The sequence below is a fragment of the Pipistrellus hanaki genome (assembly GCF_964339955.1).
Source record: "Pipistrellus hanaki genome assembly, chromosome: 8".
Classification (NCBI taxonomy): domain Eukaryota; kingdom Metazoa; phylum Chordata; class Mammalia; order Chiroptera; family Vespertilionidae; genus Pipistrellus; species Pipistrellus hanaki.
In genome coordinates this window covers 12257870-12278580 of record NC_140510.1, presented here as the reverse complement: position 1 = coordinate 12278580, position 20711 = coordinate 12257870, and positions in this window count along the sequence as shown.

The window sequence follows — 20711 nt, the reverse complement described above, 5'->3', positions numbered from 1 at the left end:
CTCCGGCCACTACCATTGTGCTCACAAGCTGTGAGCCTGGCTTCTCGCTGAGTGTCTGCCCCCTAGTGGTCAGTGCACACCATAGTGACTGGTCATTCTGCTGTTCAGTCAATTTGCATATTAGGGATTTATTATATAGATTTATTTAGCAGCATCCCTGGACTGTACTCACAAGGTACTAGCAGCACCTCTCTTCACAGATGAAACAACAAAAAGTGTCTCCAGACATTACAAAATGTCCCCTTGGGGAGGCTGAAATATGATCATAAAGTTAAAAACAAAAAATCAGGACAAAAGCCTAAGTCTTTTTAAGGGATTATAAAGACTACCCCCTTCAGCCTCCCCAGCCCTTCTCCGTGCCTTTGCTCTGTCGCTCACTCTCTCTCCCTTGTGCTCTCTGCTCCAAACCCACTGGCCCCTGTTGTTCCACTGAACGTCAGGCATGCTCATGGCCCTTTCCCAGGAACAGCTCAATCCTTACCACTTTCAAGTCTTGGTTCAGTTATCATCTTCCAAATGAGGCCCTCCTGATCACACCACTGAAATTCACAGCCCAGGACTACCATCTCTGTGGCACTGACCCCAACTGTATGCTCCTAATTTGGCTACCACTTATCTCCTAACATACACAGCGTACTGATTCACTCAACAGGTATTTACAGAAGACCTCTTCTCAGGTAGCCACTGGTCTATGCTGCTGGAGTTGGGGAGTAAGCAAAGCAGAGGTCCAGAGTCTAGCTTGAGAAACAGATACTAAGAAATTTGACAAATGGAGGATGTAACATGTCAGATGATGCTAAATGCCTTTGAAAAACATAATGCAGCTAAGGAAGTGAGGAGTGCTGGTAGGGATGTTGCACTTTTAAGTAGGATGGTCAGGGAGGCCTCATTTAGCCTGGGAGATTTGAACAATTGGTCAATTTTATGTTTGTTTGTATGGTCTAACCTGCATAAGCTCAATGAGGTCCATGATTTTGTTTTTCTTATTTCATCCCAAGATAGTTCTGCCAATGTGAATAGAGCCTGAGATCTAGGAGGTGCTCAGTGGCTTCTCTTTTTTTTTTTAATTTAATTTAATTTTTTATTTTTTAAATATATTTTATTGATTTTTTACAGAGAGGAAGGGAGAGAGATAGAGAGCTAGAAATGTCGATGAGAGAGGAACTTCGACCAGCTGCCTCTTGCACACCTCCCACCTGGGATGTGCCCGCAACCAACGTACATGCCCCTGACCGGAATCGAACCTGGGACCTTTCAGTCTGCAGACCGACGCTCTACCACTGAGCCAAACTGGTTTCGGCTCAGTGGCTTTTCTTGAATCAAAGAAAATGATTTGTGTCATGAAAACTTTATCATTTTGTTCTGATGGTAAAGAGGGGAAGACGTTCAACCGAGACAGATGTCACTCATTTCTGGCAAGACCCTGCTATGAAGGCATCACAGACATTTGACCTTGGGATTATCTGTATCACCTGCCATGGAGAGAAAACAGCAGCATAAGTCACTGCGGGAAATGTTACATGAACGGGGCATGCAGTGTTTTCAAGGTACATCAATGAGAGAGCCCCCTTCACACAACCGGAGAAGATGTTTAAAATGCCTTGAAGAAAGGGTAGGATTGCAAAAAGAATGAAAAACAAGCGGAACCTGGTGAGCCGATCATCCCCAGAGCTATGCTCTGACCTTTGACCTTGTGCCCAGCCACTTGCCTCTTTCACTTATGACTAGCATGCCCAGTGATATCATGTATGTTATTGCCCAGCCCAGGACCACGTTTGTAAGTAAAAGGGGACCTTATTCATAATTAAACCAGGAAAATGGGTGTAATTTTCGACTGTTACAGGTAGGCCTTCGTTAACCTTATCGTGTGCCCTCTTCTATCATTGTCCCTTCTTTAACACAGTCTCTATCATGCATGCATCCCTGCCTTCATTCCTAGCTCAGTGGCAGAGGGGAGGGGTCTTGCCTCTTTTTACTCCTCACTTTTCATCATTCAGTGAAGGGGCAGGGCAGAGAACTCCCCTGTGTTAGTTGTTGGCTGTTTCTTAATTACCTTCAGCTCAAAAAAATGCCAAAGTGACATATTTTGAGGCAAAATACTCTGATCCCCTTCACAAGAGTCTATGGGAAGAGATAAACTACTTTCTGAGCATAGGGAAAGCCCAGTAGTTACAGTTTCCACAGTGAAGCATGGGAGCAAGAGGAAAGGAGGTGGGTTTTAGGTTTGAGCCAAACTAAGGACTGAAGGGTGAGCAGAGCTTGTTGAAACTACATTAAAAAGTGGCCTGCAGAGCTCAGCTTGCTGACTCCTCCTGTGACTCCTAGCACCTCAGCACTACGCTGGCCCCCAGGAAAAGCAGGAGGAAGACTGGGTGCGAGGTTCCAGGGTGAATTCCAAGCAGAGCTTTCCAGGCAGCTAAGTCTGTATTTCCATCTTTCCAGGAATATGGAAAAGAGCCCTACTGTTTTCCAAATGCAGTGTGCTCTGTCTTTTTGCCTTTGGTCTTTGGGGCCTGCAACATTCTCCCCAACTGCCCATAACACATTTCATGATGAGGCTGAAATGTCCTTGCCTCCATGGAGGCCTTTTGACTCTTCCCAGTGAATTTTTCTCACTCATTCCCATGACATGTTGTATGCACTCTATTATGACATCAGCACCCAGTTCCCAGTGTACTGATAAGGTCTAGCACCTTGCAACAGAGTATTGATAATGTCTTACACTTGGCACATATCTCCATGAAATGTCTCACTGTTTCCAGGAATTTACCTTTTTCTTTCCCTCCCTCATCCTCTAGACTGGAGAGCATTTTGATTTCGATTTTGATTCTAAGTATTAAAAAGGCAGCAGTAATGTTTGGACATATTTGTCCGGAACTTTGCCTCTGCCCACCATACATCTGCCCACCGTCTCCTCCAACACGTATCAAGTGTGGAGCTTGGGCAACCTCTAAGTAGCACAGAGCATCAGTGTCATCTCTTCTTCCAGGCTCTTTATGTTCAAAAGGCAAAAACAGGGGCCAGCTACGTGGTGGTGGTGGTGGCCTCAGTGGAGACCCAGCAGCAAAGGAGCACCTTCCAAAGGAAGGGAAATCATTGAACAAAAACAGTTTATATCTTAACTTTCATGATAAAGCTACCAAACTGTGAGAGTGAAGAAAATGAGATAAAATTTACCTTGGCCAGAGCCTGCCCAAATGGCTTTTGAAGGGATTCGGTGTATTTGGATAAAAGCTTTCAGGCTCTAACTGCCTTTCAGAGCATGGGCTGGTGAAGATTGGGTCGCCAATGTGCCCTTAGATAAGCTGACTGAAAGCACATTAGAGAGAGCTGAATGAGTTCTCTGGTTAAATGTGTCATTTTCTTCAAACAATGTTTGTATTGGTTTCACCTACATTTAAATTCTGCAAGTAAAAATTATCTCAGTACATAACATAGACTGGTATTGTGTAATAACCACTCTGAGTTGTGAATTTTTCTTTCAAATTCCATTCTTAATGTTAGGGAGTTAACATGCAAGATTTTGTGCATGAATATCCTGTGTGATGTAGTCACTATCACTTTTTTTAATAACCCAAAATAAAGTTCACCCTCCACCCCACCTACAAAGGAGAAATGATTTCAATACTGTTAGTAATGACATTAATTTCATATTTAATAATGTTAATGAAAAACACTCAGATATTTACAGAAGTGTATTTGGAGCATTTTTTGGTGCTAAACTGTGATTAAGCCTACCTATTTACGGCTTTAGGATTTCTGAGGCTTTGTGTTAAAATTTCTAATACCTCGACTTGAAAGAGTGCACAGTATATAACTTTTTCTGTGACTCTCTTTTGCTTATTAAATTTTAAGTAACTGAGGACTAAGGGAATACCTATCTCAAGCTCCTCTCTTGCTGGGTACAGTACTATGTGCAGAGCTTAAGCTGAGAAGACTTTATTATTGAAAAATAAGTAAATAATTGTTACAGAATTTGATAACTTCTATACCAATAGGAACACATCATGGGAGAAATGTTGAAACAGACATGTCTGGGAGGAGGAGAAGGGCTGGATTAGGACAGGGAAGCAAAGGAATCTTTGTTTTGTTTTTAACAGAATTTTTTTTAGGAAGAAAAGAATTATCTAAGATGAAAAGGAGGTAGTATTCTTGGATACCTGAACAGTGCCCTCAAGGGCTTGGAGGTATAAATGATTTGGTACAATAAAGATTTAAAATGAAGGGGAAACAGTATGGGAGTGAGTGATGTACAGAAACATTATAGGTTTGAACCAAGTTGTGAAACCTCTTTGAATAAGCCAAGGAGTTTGCTGCTGTTTTGTTTGGGGATTGGGGGGGGGGGGGGAAGCCTAGAGAATTCTGGTCAACAGAAGGTTCATAGTGTATGACTTGCCCTAAATAGTAACTATGTCCCACTTTACACTAGATCTCAGAATAAATAAAAGTTCATTGAATTATGCTAAGTGAAATAAGCCAGGCAGAGAAAGATAAATATCACATGATCTCACTCATTTATGGAATATAATGAACAACATAAACTGATGAACAAAAACAGATCCAGAGACAGAGAAACATCAATCAGACCATCAAACCTTAGAGGGAAGGTAGGAGAGGGTAGGGGGAAGGGGAGAGATCAATCAAAGGACTTGTATGCATGCCTATAAGCCTAACCAGTGGATACAGAAAATTTGGGGTAAGTGCATGAGTGGGGGTGGGGTGTGGATGAGGGGGTAATGGGGGGATAAGGACACATATATAATACTTTGATCAATAAAGAAAATTTTTTAAAAGTTCATTGCAATAATAGAATAGGAAGTGAATGCCAAAGTCAATGGGCTTTATTGCTGAAATCTTTTCTTGCATATCTTCAAATAGATATTTTTGTTGTTGCTGTTGTTTTTAATTAATCAATAATTCCTAAAAGATGAAAGAGTCAGGTGAGAAAAGGCAATTAGTAATTAAATTGACATAATGCAACAAAACAAAATAAAATGATCCTAAGATACTGAACACTTGAAACTTAATTTAATATTATGTGTCATTTGTATCTTAATTGAAAAATTCCAATGACATGAACATTTTTAGAGATACTTTACTGAGGATAACAACAACTATGACATAGGAATGGCAGGATTATTTAAAGCAAAGTATGGACTTAAAAAGTACATCAATAAAAAAAAAAGGCATAGTATGCTAATTAGACCAGACAGTTGAATAACTTCCTGGACATCCTTTTGGACAAAGCCTCAGAGGCAGAGGCTGAGGTTGAGGTGGTTGGGGTGATCAGGCAGGCAGGCAAGTGGTTAGGAGCTATTTGGCAGGCAGGCAAAGTGGTTAGGGGTGATCAGGCAAGCAGGCAACTAAGTGGTTAGTAGCCAATGGTGGCAGATTGCAAGAGGGTGCAGGCCCAGCTGAGTGACCTCCCACTCCTGTGCACAAATTTTGTGCACTGGGCCTCTAGTATATATACCATATATATATATATATATATATATATATATATATATATATATATATATTGTGGTGCTTGGGGCATCTGAGAATTTAACTGATACTTTTGGAGTAGTTGCCACACTTTAAAAAAAAAAATGTTTTGACTGTTAAATGATATCACAAATACTACAGCCAAATGAACGATCTAGATCAGTCCTTGGAAACTGTCTTGTGATTGGGCCCTGTCATCTTTGAGACAATGATACTATTTCTAGAAAATATTTATTTTAACAAAGATTTGTCACATATATAAAGTGATAATTTCATTATTTCTGATATGATGAGTGGAAATTACATAATCCGAGTGTTTAACAACATGGGAATAGGTTAAATAATAGTTAAACTATGAGCTATGTACTTATTATTATAGTAAAATTCTTGTGATAATGGCACACATAAAAATAAAGTATAATATACACACATGCTAATTTTTTAAATTATGTGTACAAAACTGTACACCTGGAAAGTAATGCATCACCATGTTAGCAGTGGCTATCTTTTAGGTGGTAGGGTTATGCATCATCCATTTTTACTTTTTAAATTATTTTATATTGTCCAAACATTTTACAATAACCATAGATTGCTTCCATCAGAAAGGGGAAATAGGCCACAAAAATTGTGGACTCTTAAAGATATCTTTATAGTCAGTTGCTGACTATTGCCCAATATGAACAACTGGCTTGGTCAACACAAAGGAATGTGCTCACCCAAGAGTAATTATTTAGCAAGGCTTATGGGAGCTGGCACCTGGCATTGGTTTGTCACATAGACTGTGTAGTATGAAAGGCAAATATCTACTCAGACAGGCATCGTGGAGTGTCCTTGGAGCCTTTTGTAAGTTCTTACATTTCAGGAATTTGACTTCTCTGGCATTCTAAAAATACTGATGCTCATTTGTCATTCACAGAGATTTAATAAGTTTGAAGTGGGGCCTGAGGGTGGGTAACCTTTAAAGCTCCTCAGATATTTTTAATGTGCATTAATTTAATAATTTTGGATAAAAACAGGGGTTGGTCAAAGTGCAATGTTGGTCCTAGACTTCTCTTTACAATTTGCAGCAGATTTTTTTCCATAAATTATATAAGTGAATGAGTTCTGAAATTGAGAGTGAGCATTTGGAAATGTTTTTAGCAATTTGACATTGCTATGACATTACCACTCATCAAACATTTTTTGCCTCTCTCACCTGAATCTTTCATCAAATTTTGTCTGGAAGGTCGTTCAGCTATCTGGTCTAATTAGCATATTATGCTTTTATTATTATAGATATACTTTTTAAGTCCATATTTTGCTTTATATAATCCTGCCATTCTTATGTAATGGTTGCTGTTATCCTCAATAAAGTATCTCTAAAAATAGACTGGGTCCTTTTAAGGTCACTTAAATCACAAGAGCTGTGTATTTGTCATATGCAAATGCCACCTATCAGTTTATGATGAAGTGGAAAAAATAAAACTTAATTCTTCAAGATACAAGGTTTACTGTGCTTAATTTCTCAACTATATTGTAAGTTATTGAATAAGCCCCATTTAATGTATCACAAACTATACCTACAGCAGGTATTTCAAAGGCTCCTTGAATTATAATAAATGATGGTTTAATGTTTCTCCCATTTCAAAAATTAATTGAATTTTAAGGGGGCCATTAGTGTCTTGATGTCTTTACAATGAAATAATTTACTTAAGATATCAGAGGTTTCCAACACTGTGGTTAGACTATTTTACAGCAGAGCAAGCTTCCTAATGTCCTTTAAATGATCCCATGGCTCTTATTTTACCCAGTTGACCTACTTATAACAGCCATTCCTGGCCCAGACCTACTATTTCACTGGCAGGGAGAAGCTGTGTCAAATACAACAGTGGCATCCTCAGACCGTGGCTCATTTGTCTCAACCTTGTAGAACTTACATGCAGACCTATGTTTGATGCTGCCTATCCAACACGCTCTTCCTTTCTCTCGCTTGTTGGGCATTTTAGTTTGGAGATATTTACCAAGCAGTAAAAACTGGATTGTTGAAACTATACATTTTGCTAAAAACTGCCTTCTGTTCTAACCTCAGAAGATTACTTAGAACGAAGATAACATTGTCATAAATCTATGACTGTGTCTTTATGAGCCAATATTGCTATTTACCAAGGCTATAATTGTCCTCAATTATCAAGATAAGTCTGATAATACTTGGCTCCATAATTATGACTTGATAGATGTGGGCAAAGGTAGATGTCTTTGTCAACAAAGACAACAAAGATGTGTTTTATGAAATAGCTTGAGAAATTCAAAAAAAAGAGACAAGTTATATTAATTTATATGTGTATATATATTTAAAATAGTGGTAATGAATAAAGAAGTAGAAGAAGATCCACATGGTTAAATAAGATTAGCAAAGACAGAGAGGTAGGTAAGGTGCACAATTTATTTGAAATTTTCTAGATAAGTGTGTCTGAAATAGGGCATCTTAGGGTGCTTGAGACAACTCAAAACATATAGGTCCTCTGAAAACATTTAAAAAAAAAACACTATACTGACATTTGTTAAAATGGTAAAGAAGAATTTCTTTCTGCAGGACTATTTCAACAGGTGTGAAGACTACTACAATAAGATAGAGAGGAAGCCATCTTCAAACAAAACAAGGGTAGTTAGGACTCACAGTTAAGCACCAGAGTAAGAAAGTCAGTGGATGAAAACTTACTAAGAGAGGACACACAACCAGGGGATTCTTGCTAGACCAATTTAACAGGTTAAAGATGGACTAGGGAGCCGAAACTGGTTCGTGCATAGAGTGTCGGTCTGCGGACTGAAGGGTCCCAGGTTCGATTCTGGTCAAGGGCATGTACATTGGTTGCAGGCACATCCCCAATAGGGGGTGTGCAGGAGGCAGCTGGTTAATGTTTCTCTCTGATCAATGTTTCTAACTCTCTATCCCTCTTCCTTCCTCTCTGTAAAAAATCAATAAAATATATATTTTAAAAAAAATGACTAGGGTAATCAGATAGCAAGAGTGCGGATGAGGATGGTGACCATATATCTAGAGTGATCAGATATCAAATTTGGGAGGTTGTAAATTCTCACTAAATTGACTTACCAGAATTTTTCCCCCCTCTAAAACTGGGCTGAGGAAAGTAGGTAGGAATGTAACTATAAAAAACATTTTTTTTAATATGCCTTTTTCTCCTTTTTATTCAAACTGGCCGCATCCAACACGTTGACTCACCTGCCTCATTCTCCCTTGCCCTGCCACTCTCTTAATCATTAAGCCCTGGTCAATGAAGCTCTGATCAGCATCAAATGATCTTAGGAACAAAACCTTGGGTCTATTGATCCCAGACACAGAGTTTTGGTCAAACTAGTGATAACATCTAGTCCTCAGTTGTGCTTTAGCTCCAGGCCCAGAAAAGCAGCTATACCAGATGAAACAAGGCCATGGCTAACATCAGGACCAGATGCAATGACTAATGAACCCTACCTAGCATTGACCAATCAGTAGAGACCGTGACCCTGACCACAACCCTACTCCCTTAGTTACCATGATTAATCATTTCCCCCTATGTAGCCCATCCTCTGGAAGCCATGGGAGCCAGGTCTTTGAGCATTAGCTCACCTGTCCCTGGTCATGGGCCACTTCCTGAAAATAAACCCTCATTTTCTTTGCTGCAAACTCCTGTTCATGTCTCATTGGATTCGGATATTTGTAGGCAAATAGACCCATGTAGTGTGGTAACAGAAGAGCAGACCCAAAGAGAGGGAAAAGAAGGCTCAGAAGAACCTGTCTAAAATTTGGTCAAAGAGAGAGTCTTCATAGAATCCCATAAAATGTGCACATATGCTTGTATGTATATGTTTGCATATTTAAATAAAATTTTAAAAATAAGTATGCTTTTTCTAGAAATTGTGGTAAATATAGGACATTTAGAAATGGAACAGCCATTGTTTCTCTAACCAAAGCCATTTTTTAAATATGCAGTTGCATTTTTAAAAATTTTAGTATAGTTGTGTGGACAAAAAGGGACCACATACCAAACCTGAGAAGCCCAGGGCAGCCCTGCCTAGTGGGCCTTACAAACTCAGAGACCTACAGTAACCACATGGGATGTCCTGAATTTAAATCATAACTAGAAGTTGTTAGATTTGATGGAGCAATTGAGTTTATACCCTTCCACTGGGAACTGGCTTCTCAGGACATTTCCCTATGGACATTCCCTTTGCTGAAGACCACTTTTCACTTGCAGTGACCACATTCCATTCTTTCCCCTCCAAGTATGCATAAAGAGGTCTCCGGCCAGAAAAATCCCCCCAAAATTCCTTTAAAAGCCTCTGACACCCCTCACTGGGCACTGAAGCCATCCAGGCTCAGCCACCTGGTGTGAGGATGATCAATAAATTAGTAATCCCTCATCACTCTGGCCTTATGCTTTTCTCCTTTGGCAGCCTAACAAAAGTGAGTCATGTTGGATAGTCATGTTTTGGGCTGGTATTTCCCTTCACAAAGATCAGTCTTTACCTTCACTAAGCCTGTCTGTTGTCCTATTGCATCTATGATAACATACCTTTGGAATGTCAGAGTAATCCCCTCTTTCTAGACCCCTTGAGCACAATCCCTGACCAGAACAAAAGACCACAGAACTCCTCTCTTTTATCTTGTCTGCTGCCTACCATCTCTATCTGCTATCAATGTTCATCATTAACTTTTCTCAACCCACCAATATAAAAGAAGTATGTGTCTATCTGTTTTCCTTTTTATCCAATCTCAGGTTTTCCCACTTGGATTTCTCCCACCTCCTTAACTATCACCAATGAATTTCATGTAACCTTCCTTATGTCTTCTCCTTCAATTCTGATGTGGTAAAACTGCCACATTTTGGGGCCATTTTTCTCAGTCTGTGGAGATTTAGTTTCCCAGCAACTGTCATAAATGTAGCGTAAATAAACTCACAATAACAATTTTCTACAGGTTTGGATGTTGTTTATATTGACAGACAGGCTCAGTGAGGGTAAAGACTGATCTTTGTGAAGGAAAATACCAGCCCAAGACATGACTACCCACCATGACTCACTTCTAGTTATGTTATACAGTATTATATTTGTTATATAAATTTTGAGATAGAGTTTGTGGTAAAACAGTTATAACCAATAACGGTTGTAAAGGTTATCACTAAAATGGTAAGACCAATCCCCAAAGGATTTATAGCTTAGAACTGGTACAAGACCAGCTTGATCCAGTATGGCCACTAATTTCACCTTGTGGTAACAGCTAACCTCATCATATGCTCATTGTGGTACATTAGCATCCCAAACTACATACCCTATGCAGCCCTGATCAGAAACAAAAAGCCCATAAAAGGCCACAAAATGGCCAATGGTCCTCTTCTGAGATCCCAGATGAATTCTAAATGTTCTCCTGCCTTATTGAATGCCCTACTCCTCCATTAAATGAGCCTCAATAGAAGAAGTAACTTCCACTAGGGAGGGACTGCCCTGCCTATGGAGTAGCCTTCTCTCTGTCCCACTGATTCACTAATAAATGCTCTCACTGTAAACTCTGCTGGCTCAAGTCTGAATTCTTTCCACATGAAGCCAAGCCCACAGTGAACCACAGACCTTTGGGTCCCCAGACCTCCAGAAACCCTGCATCCATTTCAGGAGTAAAATACAGCAATTTAACATTTTTATATCTTACTATGTGATCACCCCATCACATCTTGTAATCATCTGTTAACATGCAAATTTGTCACAATATTATTGACTTCACCTTCTCAGCCACTCCCATGCCATCTTCTCTGGGAACCATTCTTAGGATCTGTTTCTATGAGTCTGTTTTTTTGTTTGTTTGTTTGTTTGTTCATTTGTTTTGTTATTTTTTAGAGACCACTCTATTACAAATTCAAAATCAATTAAACACTTAACTGTAACGCCATGAGACTCCTAGCAGGAAACATAGAAAAACTACCTGACATAAATCCGAGTAATATCTTTCTGAATATGATCCCTTTATCAAGGGGGGAAAAAAGCAAAAGTAAACATTTAAAAAATATTCATTGTATTTCCTTTCAGTATTTTAATGTGAGTATAGTGTTAAGCATGAAATAATAATAAACCAATCCAAACAACAAAAAAGAACTTTTCAAAAAGCGTACAAGCAAATGCAAGAATGAGTTAAAATTCTCAATTCAACATACAGCATTAAGGACAGGATTCTTATCCTTTCCCAACCCCAACAGCATTTTACTGATGAAATTGTTAATTTGAGTGCAATTGACTCCTGAGAGTTTTACCAAAGTGTGACAATTACCCAAGTTCGTGGGCTGAGAAGCAGCCCTGCTGTGAAAATGTATAGTGCTTAATAGTCCTCAAAATTTTTCATTTGTTACCCAGGGTGCCATGGAGAGGTAGCAATGGGGGATGGGTAGAGAGGGACGAGGGAAGTGAGTATGGAAAAGAGAGAAGGAGGATTTTGCATTCTAATTTGAAGCTTTTGAAAGAGAGAGGCATTAGTTTCCGGTTTGGGGTTTTTCCAAGGAAGAGTCATCACTGTGAGGTGTTTTTGTTGCTGTGTGTTTGTTTTAGTGGCAGCTATGCTGAGATGCTTTAATTTGAGATCTATTATAACCACTTCCTTGGCCATCAAATGAAAACAATAACATCTGCTTTCCTTATTTATAGGGGTTTTATACCAATAACATTGTATAGATTTTAAAAGATCTACAACCATTTGTAGTACTACACATTCAATGAAGAATCTTTTTATTAAAATTTATAGAGAAGTTAGCAGACTTTTTCTATTAATGGTCAGAGAGTAAATATTTTAGGCTTTGCAGGTCATACTGTCTCTGTTTCAGGTATTCCACTCTCCCTTGTGTATGAAATCAGCCATAAACTACAAGAAAACAAACCCATAAATGGTCCTATGCAACTTTATTTACTGACACTGGAATTTGAGTTCATGTTCACATTTATTTTACATGTCATTATGTGCTTACTGTGTTTCACTTCCCTTACTATGTTTGAAGCTACCGGAGGCAGAGTCCAGGTGTTACAGTAGGTAGTTAGATATTAACTAAAAGAGAGCAAATGGAACCAGCCAGATTAACCAGGAAGGGACAGTTTCACAGTCACTCCAGGCACCCAAGCAGCCAGGAAAATTGCTTCACAGCCGCTCTGGGGAGTCCATCCCACGAATGGGGAGGGGTGGAGATGGTGCAGAGGACTTATTTTCACTTGGTACCAGCTCAGTGGAAGCCAAGATCATGACCATAAAGGGAAGGAGACAAACCTGGAGAAATCTGGGGAAAGAGCTGCTGGGTAAGGATACAAACCCAGGAAAAGCCAGGAAAGATGTTGGATACTCTGAGAGAAAATCTGCTATCTCCCAAGTCCAAGAAAATATAGGGAAGCTTAACAAAGGCCCCAATCTTGCCTTGGCAATTGTGGGGCCAGAACACAGCACCAATAGTGGCCTGGGTGCCACCAAGTGTGGGCAACAGATGTGGAGAGAGGGAATGAGGCACAGAGATGTTAAATAACTTGCCTACAGTCAGTGTTGGTGGATGCCAGTTTGCAGCCTGGAAACTGGGCTTGTCCCACAGCGAGACAGATATTGCCATTGTAGGAAGCTGGTGATTATTCAATAGGCAATAAGGAAAGGGAAGATTAGATCTAGGCATTCCATTTATATAGCTTTGCCAAAAGGCTGCATTTAACATTCTCCAAGACTGTTCTGCGCTGAATGATAGTGGTAGGGGCCGGGCAAAGACAGTTTAAACGCATGTCCAGTAAGGTCTGAGTGATGTGGAAAGGTGCCTACCTGTCTGCCCATCTTACCTGAGGGAAAAATTAGTGGCCTAGATGGGCATGGCCACTCTAAGCATGAAAACCTGAGTATTTAAAACTTTCAAGCAAAGGAAGTTCCCGTTTCTCTCTTCAGTCCCTCTCACACACTGGTTCCTGGCTGTCTTCTGGCAGGGGGATGGGGTGCACAGACATGTTGAACTCCACACAACAGACTAATGGACTTTAATCTGGTCTGAATGCTGACCTTCCCCAGCTGGAACAGGAAACGTAGGCGCTGGGCATTGGCCTTGATCCTGGCTCTCCTGGAACCCCAGCTGCACCTTTTCCAGGACTGGCTTCTGAGGAAGGAGACTTTGGAACCCATAAAGCCTTCTTTCATATCCCATCCTCCTGTGTGAATCTTAGAAAATTAATTTTCTGAAGATATTGCAAGAACCTCATTCCCACAAATGACAAAGGAGTTTAATTCTCCAGTAACAAATGAGACATGGGGTGTGGAATCCCTGGGGGAAGTGTACGTGATCTACAAGCTGAGTGTGGTAGCCTTTTCAAGGTGCTCTAATAAGTCCTGCCACTGTAATGCCCAAGTGTCATAAACCCCAAAGACTACCAGGGAGCCGAATCCAATTGCAGAAAGCCTGTATTTATTTCGGACTAGTCCGAGCTCAGTCCCACTTACACCAGCGAGGGCATGGTGAGAAAGAGAAAGAACTTAACATATCAATGAGTTTTATAGGGAGGGTGGTGCTGCTACCTTGGCTGACCTGATTGGTTGGGTTAGGCCTAGGGTCCAGTTACCGGAAGCTGGACCCACCCCACCCTGCCCTCTCACCCGGCCTGCCCTCTCACCACTATTGCTTAACATTCCCCAACAGGTGAGTACCTGAAATGCCTTTCCTACAACCCCATGGAAGAACCTATTTCCAGATCTGTCTACCTCTGGTAACACAGCTCTTATATTGTACTTTTGTGCTAGGCAAAAGCTGCCTAAGTATTAAACAATATATGATAGGCACTTTGCCCTGTTTGGGCTAAACAACCATGGAAAAATAAAGGTATCTGGTAGGAGTCTTTGTTAATGCAAGAATTCACACTAAGTCATTAATGAGGGACTTTGAACACCAACACCCATCTCTACATTTTTTAACAAACAATTTCTCGTAAGATCAGCGTGATAACAGTACTCTTTGAAGAACCAGAACAACCAGAAGAAATGACTTAGGTCTCCAGGGGAGCAAGCGATTTCAAGAAAAATAGTTTTATTACAGAGACTGAACTGCTGAAGAGTTTCAACTCCCTGGTGCTCTCCGAGGCCAGCCACAGGGGCACAGGTCTCAGCAAATTCATGTTGGCCACATAATAAATGGTTTCCTCGGGTGAAAAGTAGAATGGCTCCTCAGGGAATGAAAGAGGGCAAAGGAATCTTGAAAGAATCTGAAGCACTGAGACTTGTGTCACTTAATTTACTGAAAAATGTAAGCAAATAAAAGCAGTACGTGGGAGAGCAGCATTCTGGACTTCTGGTCAGTAAGCTGAGTAGATGGTTTACCATTAGGTCAATAAAGAGCATCTAGCCTCCTCCCTGTGTCTCCTGCCTTGAGGGAATATAGCAGGACAAGGGGTAAAACATCAGCCCAGTGGAACTTTGACAGCCCAAATTGTATTTCTTGGAGTGGCACTGCCCTCTATGCAGAGGAAAGAGGATTCATTTTTGGTGACACGGTGAACTATGACTCTTCTTCCAACTTGACAAGTATTCTCTCTTTGACAAAACTTTGGTCAGGTTCTTCTGAATCCTCTTCCTAAATAGGCATCAACTTTTATACTTCCATTATCTGACTCAGTATTAGCAAATTTTTATAAGAACCCTGCTAGTTGGTTGAGCCAGAAATTTCTACCCTCCATATCTGATCACCCTCCTTATCAGATTGAGTTCCTCATCTTCCATCATCTCCCACATGATATCTGATCATCCTAGCCTGCCTTCAGCAAGTGTCCTGTTAGGTCAGATTACAAGAGTCCCCCTTTACCTTTTTTTAAGTGATTTTCCATTCTCCAATTCCCCTTCACTTTGTTCCTTTGCTATGAATTCCCTTTTCTTTGTTCTACTCAAGTTGAGCCCAGTCACTCTCCTTTACTTCAAATCCCCATTGCAATAGTCCCTGCACCTACCATCATAATCCTGAATAAAGTCTGCCATACCATTTTAACAAGTGTCCTATGTTTTTCTTTAACAAATGCCCCCTGCCAGGGATACTATCAGCTAGCATGGTTTAGGAGTTGTTCCTCAGGGAAGCTCAGAAAATCTTGTAACTGTGTGTATGTGGAGGAGAACTCTTGTTCCCACTGACTTCTGGTACCTTTTAAAGGGTATTTCTGATATTCTGGCTCTAATAAATGCTATTCTTTTATTTATTAGAAAAATAGAGGAGAGTTAGAGGACATTAAGCCAAATGCCTAAAACTGATCTTATGGCATAGTCTATTGCATTCCTTATTTAAGAGAGGCAATGTTGTTGTTGCAGGAGGAATGGGCCAGATCTCCCAGACATGAGTGGGTGTGGAGCTCTTAGGATTCCACTGAAACAAGAATTTTTCAGAAGCCCCCTCGGGAGAATGAGATATAGTAAAAGGCTTTATTTGCATAGAGTTACATTCCTTGGGTTACAAAGCCCCCTGCCCTTTAACTCAGTCCTGAAAAGGTGCAGCTGGGCTTCCAGTAGAGCCAAAAGCAAGGCCAGTGTCCAGAGCTTCTGTTCCATGTTGCAGCCAGTTTGTAGTTCAGCATCCAAGCTAATTAAAGTATTTAGTCCATTTCATAGTCCAACATGGCCATGATCCATATGAGTACAGAGGGATGCAGCTCCTTGCAACAGAAGTCCCAAGAGCCCAGTGTGCCAGAAAAAGAGAGGGGGTGGGGAGGAAGAGAGAGGAAAGCAAGAGCAAGAGTGAGCTTCTTTGTTCAGAAGTTTAAATATTCAGTTTTCTCATGTTTGCAGTGGCCATGCCCTTGAGGGCCACTAATTTGTTCCCAGGTGTGACTGGCAGACATGTAATTGCCTTCTCACATTGCTCAGACCTTTCTGGGCATGCATCTACACTGCCTTCGTCCAGTCCTCTCCCCATTGATCCCTGGGGAACGACTTGGAGGGTGTGAACTTATAGCTTCCTAGCAAAGCTGTGTAACTGGCATGCCTACATTACCTGGTCTCCCCTGTTACTCCTTTCATGTTAATATTACAACAGTATCATTATTACATAACTCGATTGAATTTTCACTAATCTTCATGACTTTGTGCACCATCAATATTGACAATATTACAATGAGATTCTAGCTCCAAATTAAATAAAACTTATGATGCTCCTCTCTCTTCTCCCCCAAATTTTCCCATATCTTCCTGCTCCTTTTCCAACTGGTTTTCATGTTTTAGCTACAACAAAATTTCCCTAAATATCAACTGTCTTATCTTATGAACAAAAGTGTTAGCAGGAAGAATAATCTGAAATAGTGGGTCATTTGAAAACCTTGTTCTTGAAATTTGGAATGCAGTATTTGGGCTGGAAACAGCCTCAGTTACCTCCCCTGTACTGTGGGTATCAGTCCAAATGGAAAACCCCTGAAAGTGGAACTGGAAAGATTTTGATGAGAAATGAAATTTTATTGCAATTTTTTTTTCAAATGGATCATTTTCAGATAGAAAAGAAGTCATTGGAAGGATAAGTTTTGTCTCTGAAGTAGCTTATTTTTGAAAATCAGAGTATATAGAATTTAATGAGCATTCTAGCTGCTCTGACTATGGAGAAACTCACTCACATGGTATTTTGCTGAAAGAGGTTTTGTTGGAATTGGAAGCTTTTGTGCCCTAAAAGAAATATATGAGAAAACGTTTTTTATGTGCCAATGAATTTGTTAAAATCTGTGTGGGCTGGATAAAGGAACACCCTCAGAAGACAATATTAAATTCAACCTCAGATACTCTGAAGGTTTTCCTTGTTTTATTGATCCTGGCAAGACAGAGCTTGTTGAGGTTGAGATCATGTTCATATCATATCGTCTTTTCCAACAGTTTTCTAGAGGGCCATGAAGGTTTTGGTTAGGACATTTCCCCACTGAACTATCTGGTATTAGTTCTTGGGGGTGGGGTAGTTGAGACCCTTATGGAGTTTCAAGAGAATATTTGACATAAAACACTGTAAAATAGTGCTTAAAAATCTTTTTGGAGTATTTTATTTTATTTTATTTTTAGATATATTTTATTGATTTTGTACAGAGAGAAAGGAAGAGAGATAGAGAGTTAGAAACATCAATGAGAGAGAGTCATCGATCAGCTGCCTCTTGCATACCCCCTACTGGGGATATTGCCCACAACCAAGGTACATGCCCTTGACAGGAATCAAACCCGGGACCTTTCAGTCCCCAAGACGATGCTCTATCCATTGAGCCAAACCGGTTTCGGCTTTTTGGAGTATTTTAAAAGTTGTTCTAAAAGGGTTTCACTCTGGCAGAAATACAAAAGCTTTTTTTAAAAAAAATAGTTAAGAACTATATAACTTCTTCAACCAGGAAATCTTGGTTAAGATGAGATTTAAAAATAAGGTTGCATCGAAATCAGTTTGGCTCAGTGGATAGAGTATCGGCCTGCAGACTGAAAGGTCCCGGGTTCGATTCAGGTCAAGGGCATGTACCTTGGTTGTGGGCACATCCCCAGTAGGGGGTTCAGAAGGCAGCTGATTGATGATTCTCTCTCATCGATGTTTCTAACTCTCTATCCCTCTCTCTCCCTCTTTGTAAAAAAAACAATAAAATATATTTAAAAAAATAAAATAAAATAAAAATTAAGGTTGCTAGTGGTTAAATCAGATTTTAAGGACAGGGAGTGGCATTTAATTATCTAGAACAGCTAGGAGCCAATTAAGAGCAGAAAGTGTTCCGTAATATTTGTGGATTTGACAAAGTCTAAATCACATTTCAAAAAGGAAAATTATTCCCTTCTTTAGTCATGGGTGTTCTTATTTCTACCAAAGAGAAGATCATTCATCTTAGCATATCTCTGCCTCCATTTCTGGTTTGTTTTCTTTTGTTTGCTCTTTAAATGTGTCACTCGCCCTTTTATTTCTTTATTTCTCTTTGTAAGAACAACTTTTAAATTGAGATATCCAACCCTTTTCCTAAGAAAAATCAGGAAAGACTTCCCAGAAGTGACACATAGTTGATGTGTCCAGTTCAGGGAAGACAGCCCTAGTACCTCACTCTAGTGCCCAAATTAGTGGTTGTTCATTATTTTATCAATCCTGGACTCTTTTCCTGAATTCTTTTTCAACTGACAGCATCACAAAGTACCTAATTGTCTTTGTTTGATATCCCAAGCCATCACTGACTTTTTCTCTTGTATCCAATTATAAATTCTCCCATTAAAAAACTAAATTCAAAATTATTGATTGATTGATCTTTCTAAAGAAGAAATCAATAGCCTAATTTGTATGCTCAAAACCTTCATTGGCTTAGTGTTGGTAAAGGAATAAGTTCAAATGCATTACCATTGCATGTGAGGACTGAATCAGTGGCTCTGACATCAGCATGCCTCAAGTGTAAGTGCAATGCCATCTAAAAAGCTTCACCTCACTTTGCACAGCTGCTTTGTTATTATTTTTTAATGACATAAATATTTGCATGTATCACACTTGAAGTAATTATGTATGTGATTCCCACTTGAGTGTAAATTTTCAAGGGCAAAGAATGGCTCTGCCATTTTTGCATCTGTGGCAGGTATGAATAAATGTGTGTAATTCTTTTTTGTTCTGTTTTGTTCCCCTTATTTTTTTTGTCATTGTTTACAAGAATAAACATTTACACATTAAAAACACACCTGCAAAAATACATTGATAGGAATTTTAATTCCCAGAGAAGAGTTGGAGGAAAAAAGGAGAGCAATCATTCTATCATCTATGTAATCGATGCTGTGCCTTTCTTCTTCTACAATTTATCCTATTACTAATTATAGCTGTTAAGACAGTGTTATACCTCTTGTATTTTTGTTTATTTTTAAAATATACTTTATCCTTACTAATTTTATTTAAAGCATAAAAACAAAAGTGATCCAAAGTAACCCAGATAACAGAGAGAGATATAGAGCTAGATAACATAGCTATAGATAGACATAGACATAGACATAGACATAGACATACACATACACATACACATACACATACACATACACATACACCCCCCCACACACACACACACAATACAGAGTGCAATTACTCAATTCATTAACCCAATTTATCTCCCTAATGTAACCACTAATAATGGGATTTATTTTATTTCTTCCTAAAATTGTTTTATGCTTTTACTAGCATAAATATACATAAAATATTAGTATACATAACTTATAATTATATAATAGTACATTTTTTACCATAAAGGTGATCATTCTATACACAATGTTCTGCCCAGGGCTTTTTATGTTTAATAATAGAACTTTCAAACCTTTATTTTCTATCTGTTTTTAATGGCTACATATTATTTATTCATATTGGTTTAAACATAGTATATATTTATTCATATTTAAAATTTTTAAAAAGTGGTCCCCAAATTTATTTATTTAATGGATCCTCTACCAATCATCTACAAAACATTATTTGTTTTCAGTTTTTGCTACTATCAACAAAATGATGTAATGAGCATCTATACAGATAAAAACCCTAATATGCAAATAGACCAAATGGTGAAACAACCTAACAACCAATTGCTAAGACTGCACTGACCACCAGGGGGCATGCTCAGAACATGGCAGGTGTTGGCAGCAGGCAGCAGAGTGTGGAACATGGCGGACATTGGCCTCAGTGGAATGGTGGAGCAAGTGAGCAGGAGTGCCAGACCAAGGCTGAGCAGCAGTTGCTGTCACCGGTGTTTACTGAAAACTCTTTGCTCCTGCACAACATGATCCTGCTAGGCACTCACACCTGCTGCAGTGGCCAGCCCCAATCGCTCCACATGGCCGGCTGGCACTGTCAATGCATGGGAGCTGCAGCAGAGAGAGTGAGGTTTCTGGCAAGACAGGGGATCAGGGGCCATGACAGGAGGGGCCATGCTGGCACGTGGAGGATGGGCCGAGACCTGCCCTGTGCCCACTGCAGCCTTGAGGCCTCAGTTCCATTCAAGGTGCACTGGGCCCCTAGTTCTGATTTAAAGACCTTTGTAACCCTTTGTCAGTACATCTTCAGGGGCTACTTCTTGTAGTGGGATTGCTAATAAAAAACCTTTTAAAATGTGATACAGGTTGACAAATTGCATTCTAAAAATGCATAGATGTACACTTCCCCATGACAGTGCCCCTTATCTTCATCCTCATGACTAATGTTTAAGGACATAGATTCTGAAAGAAGAAGTAAATAAAGAAGCTAACATTGGAACTTGGCCCTGTTTGGTTT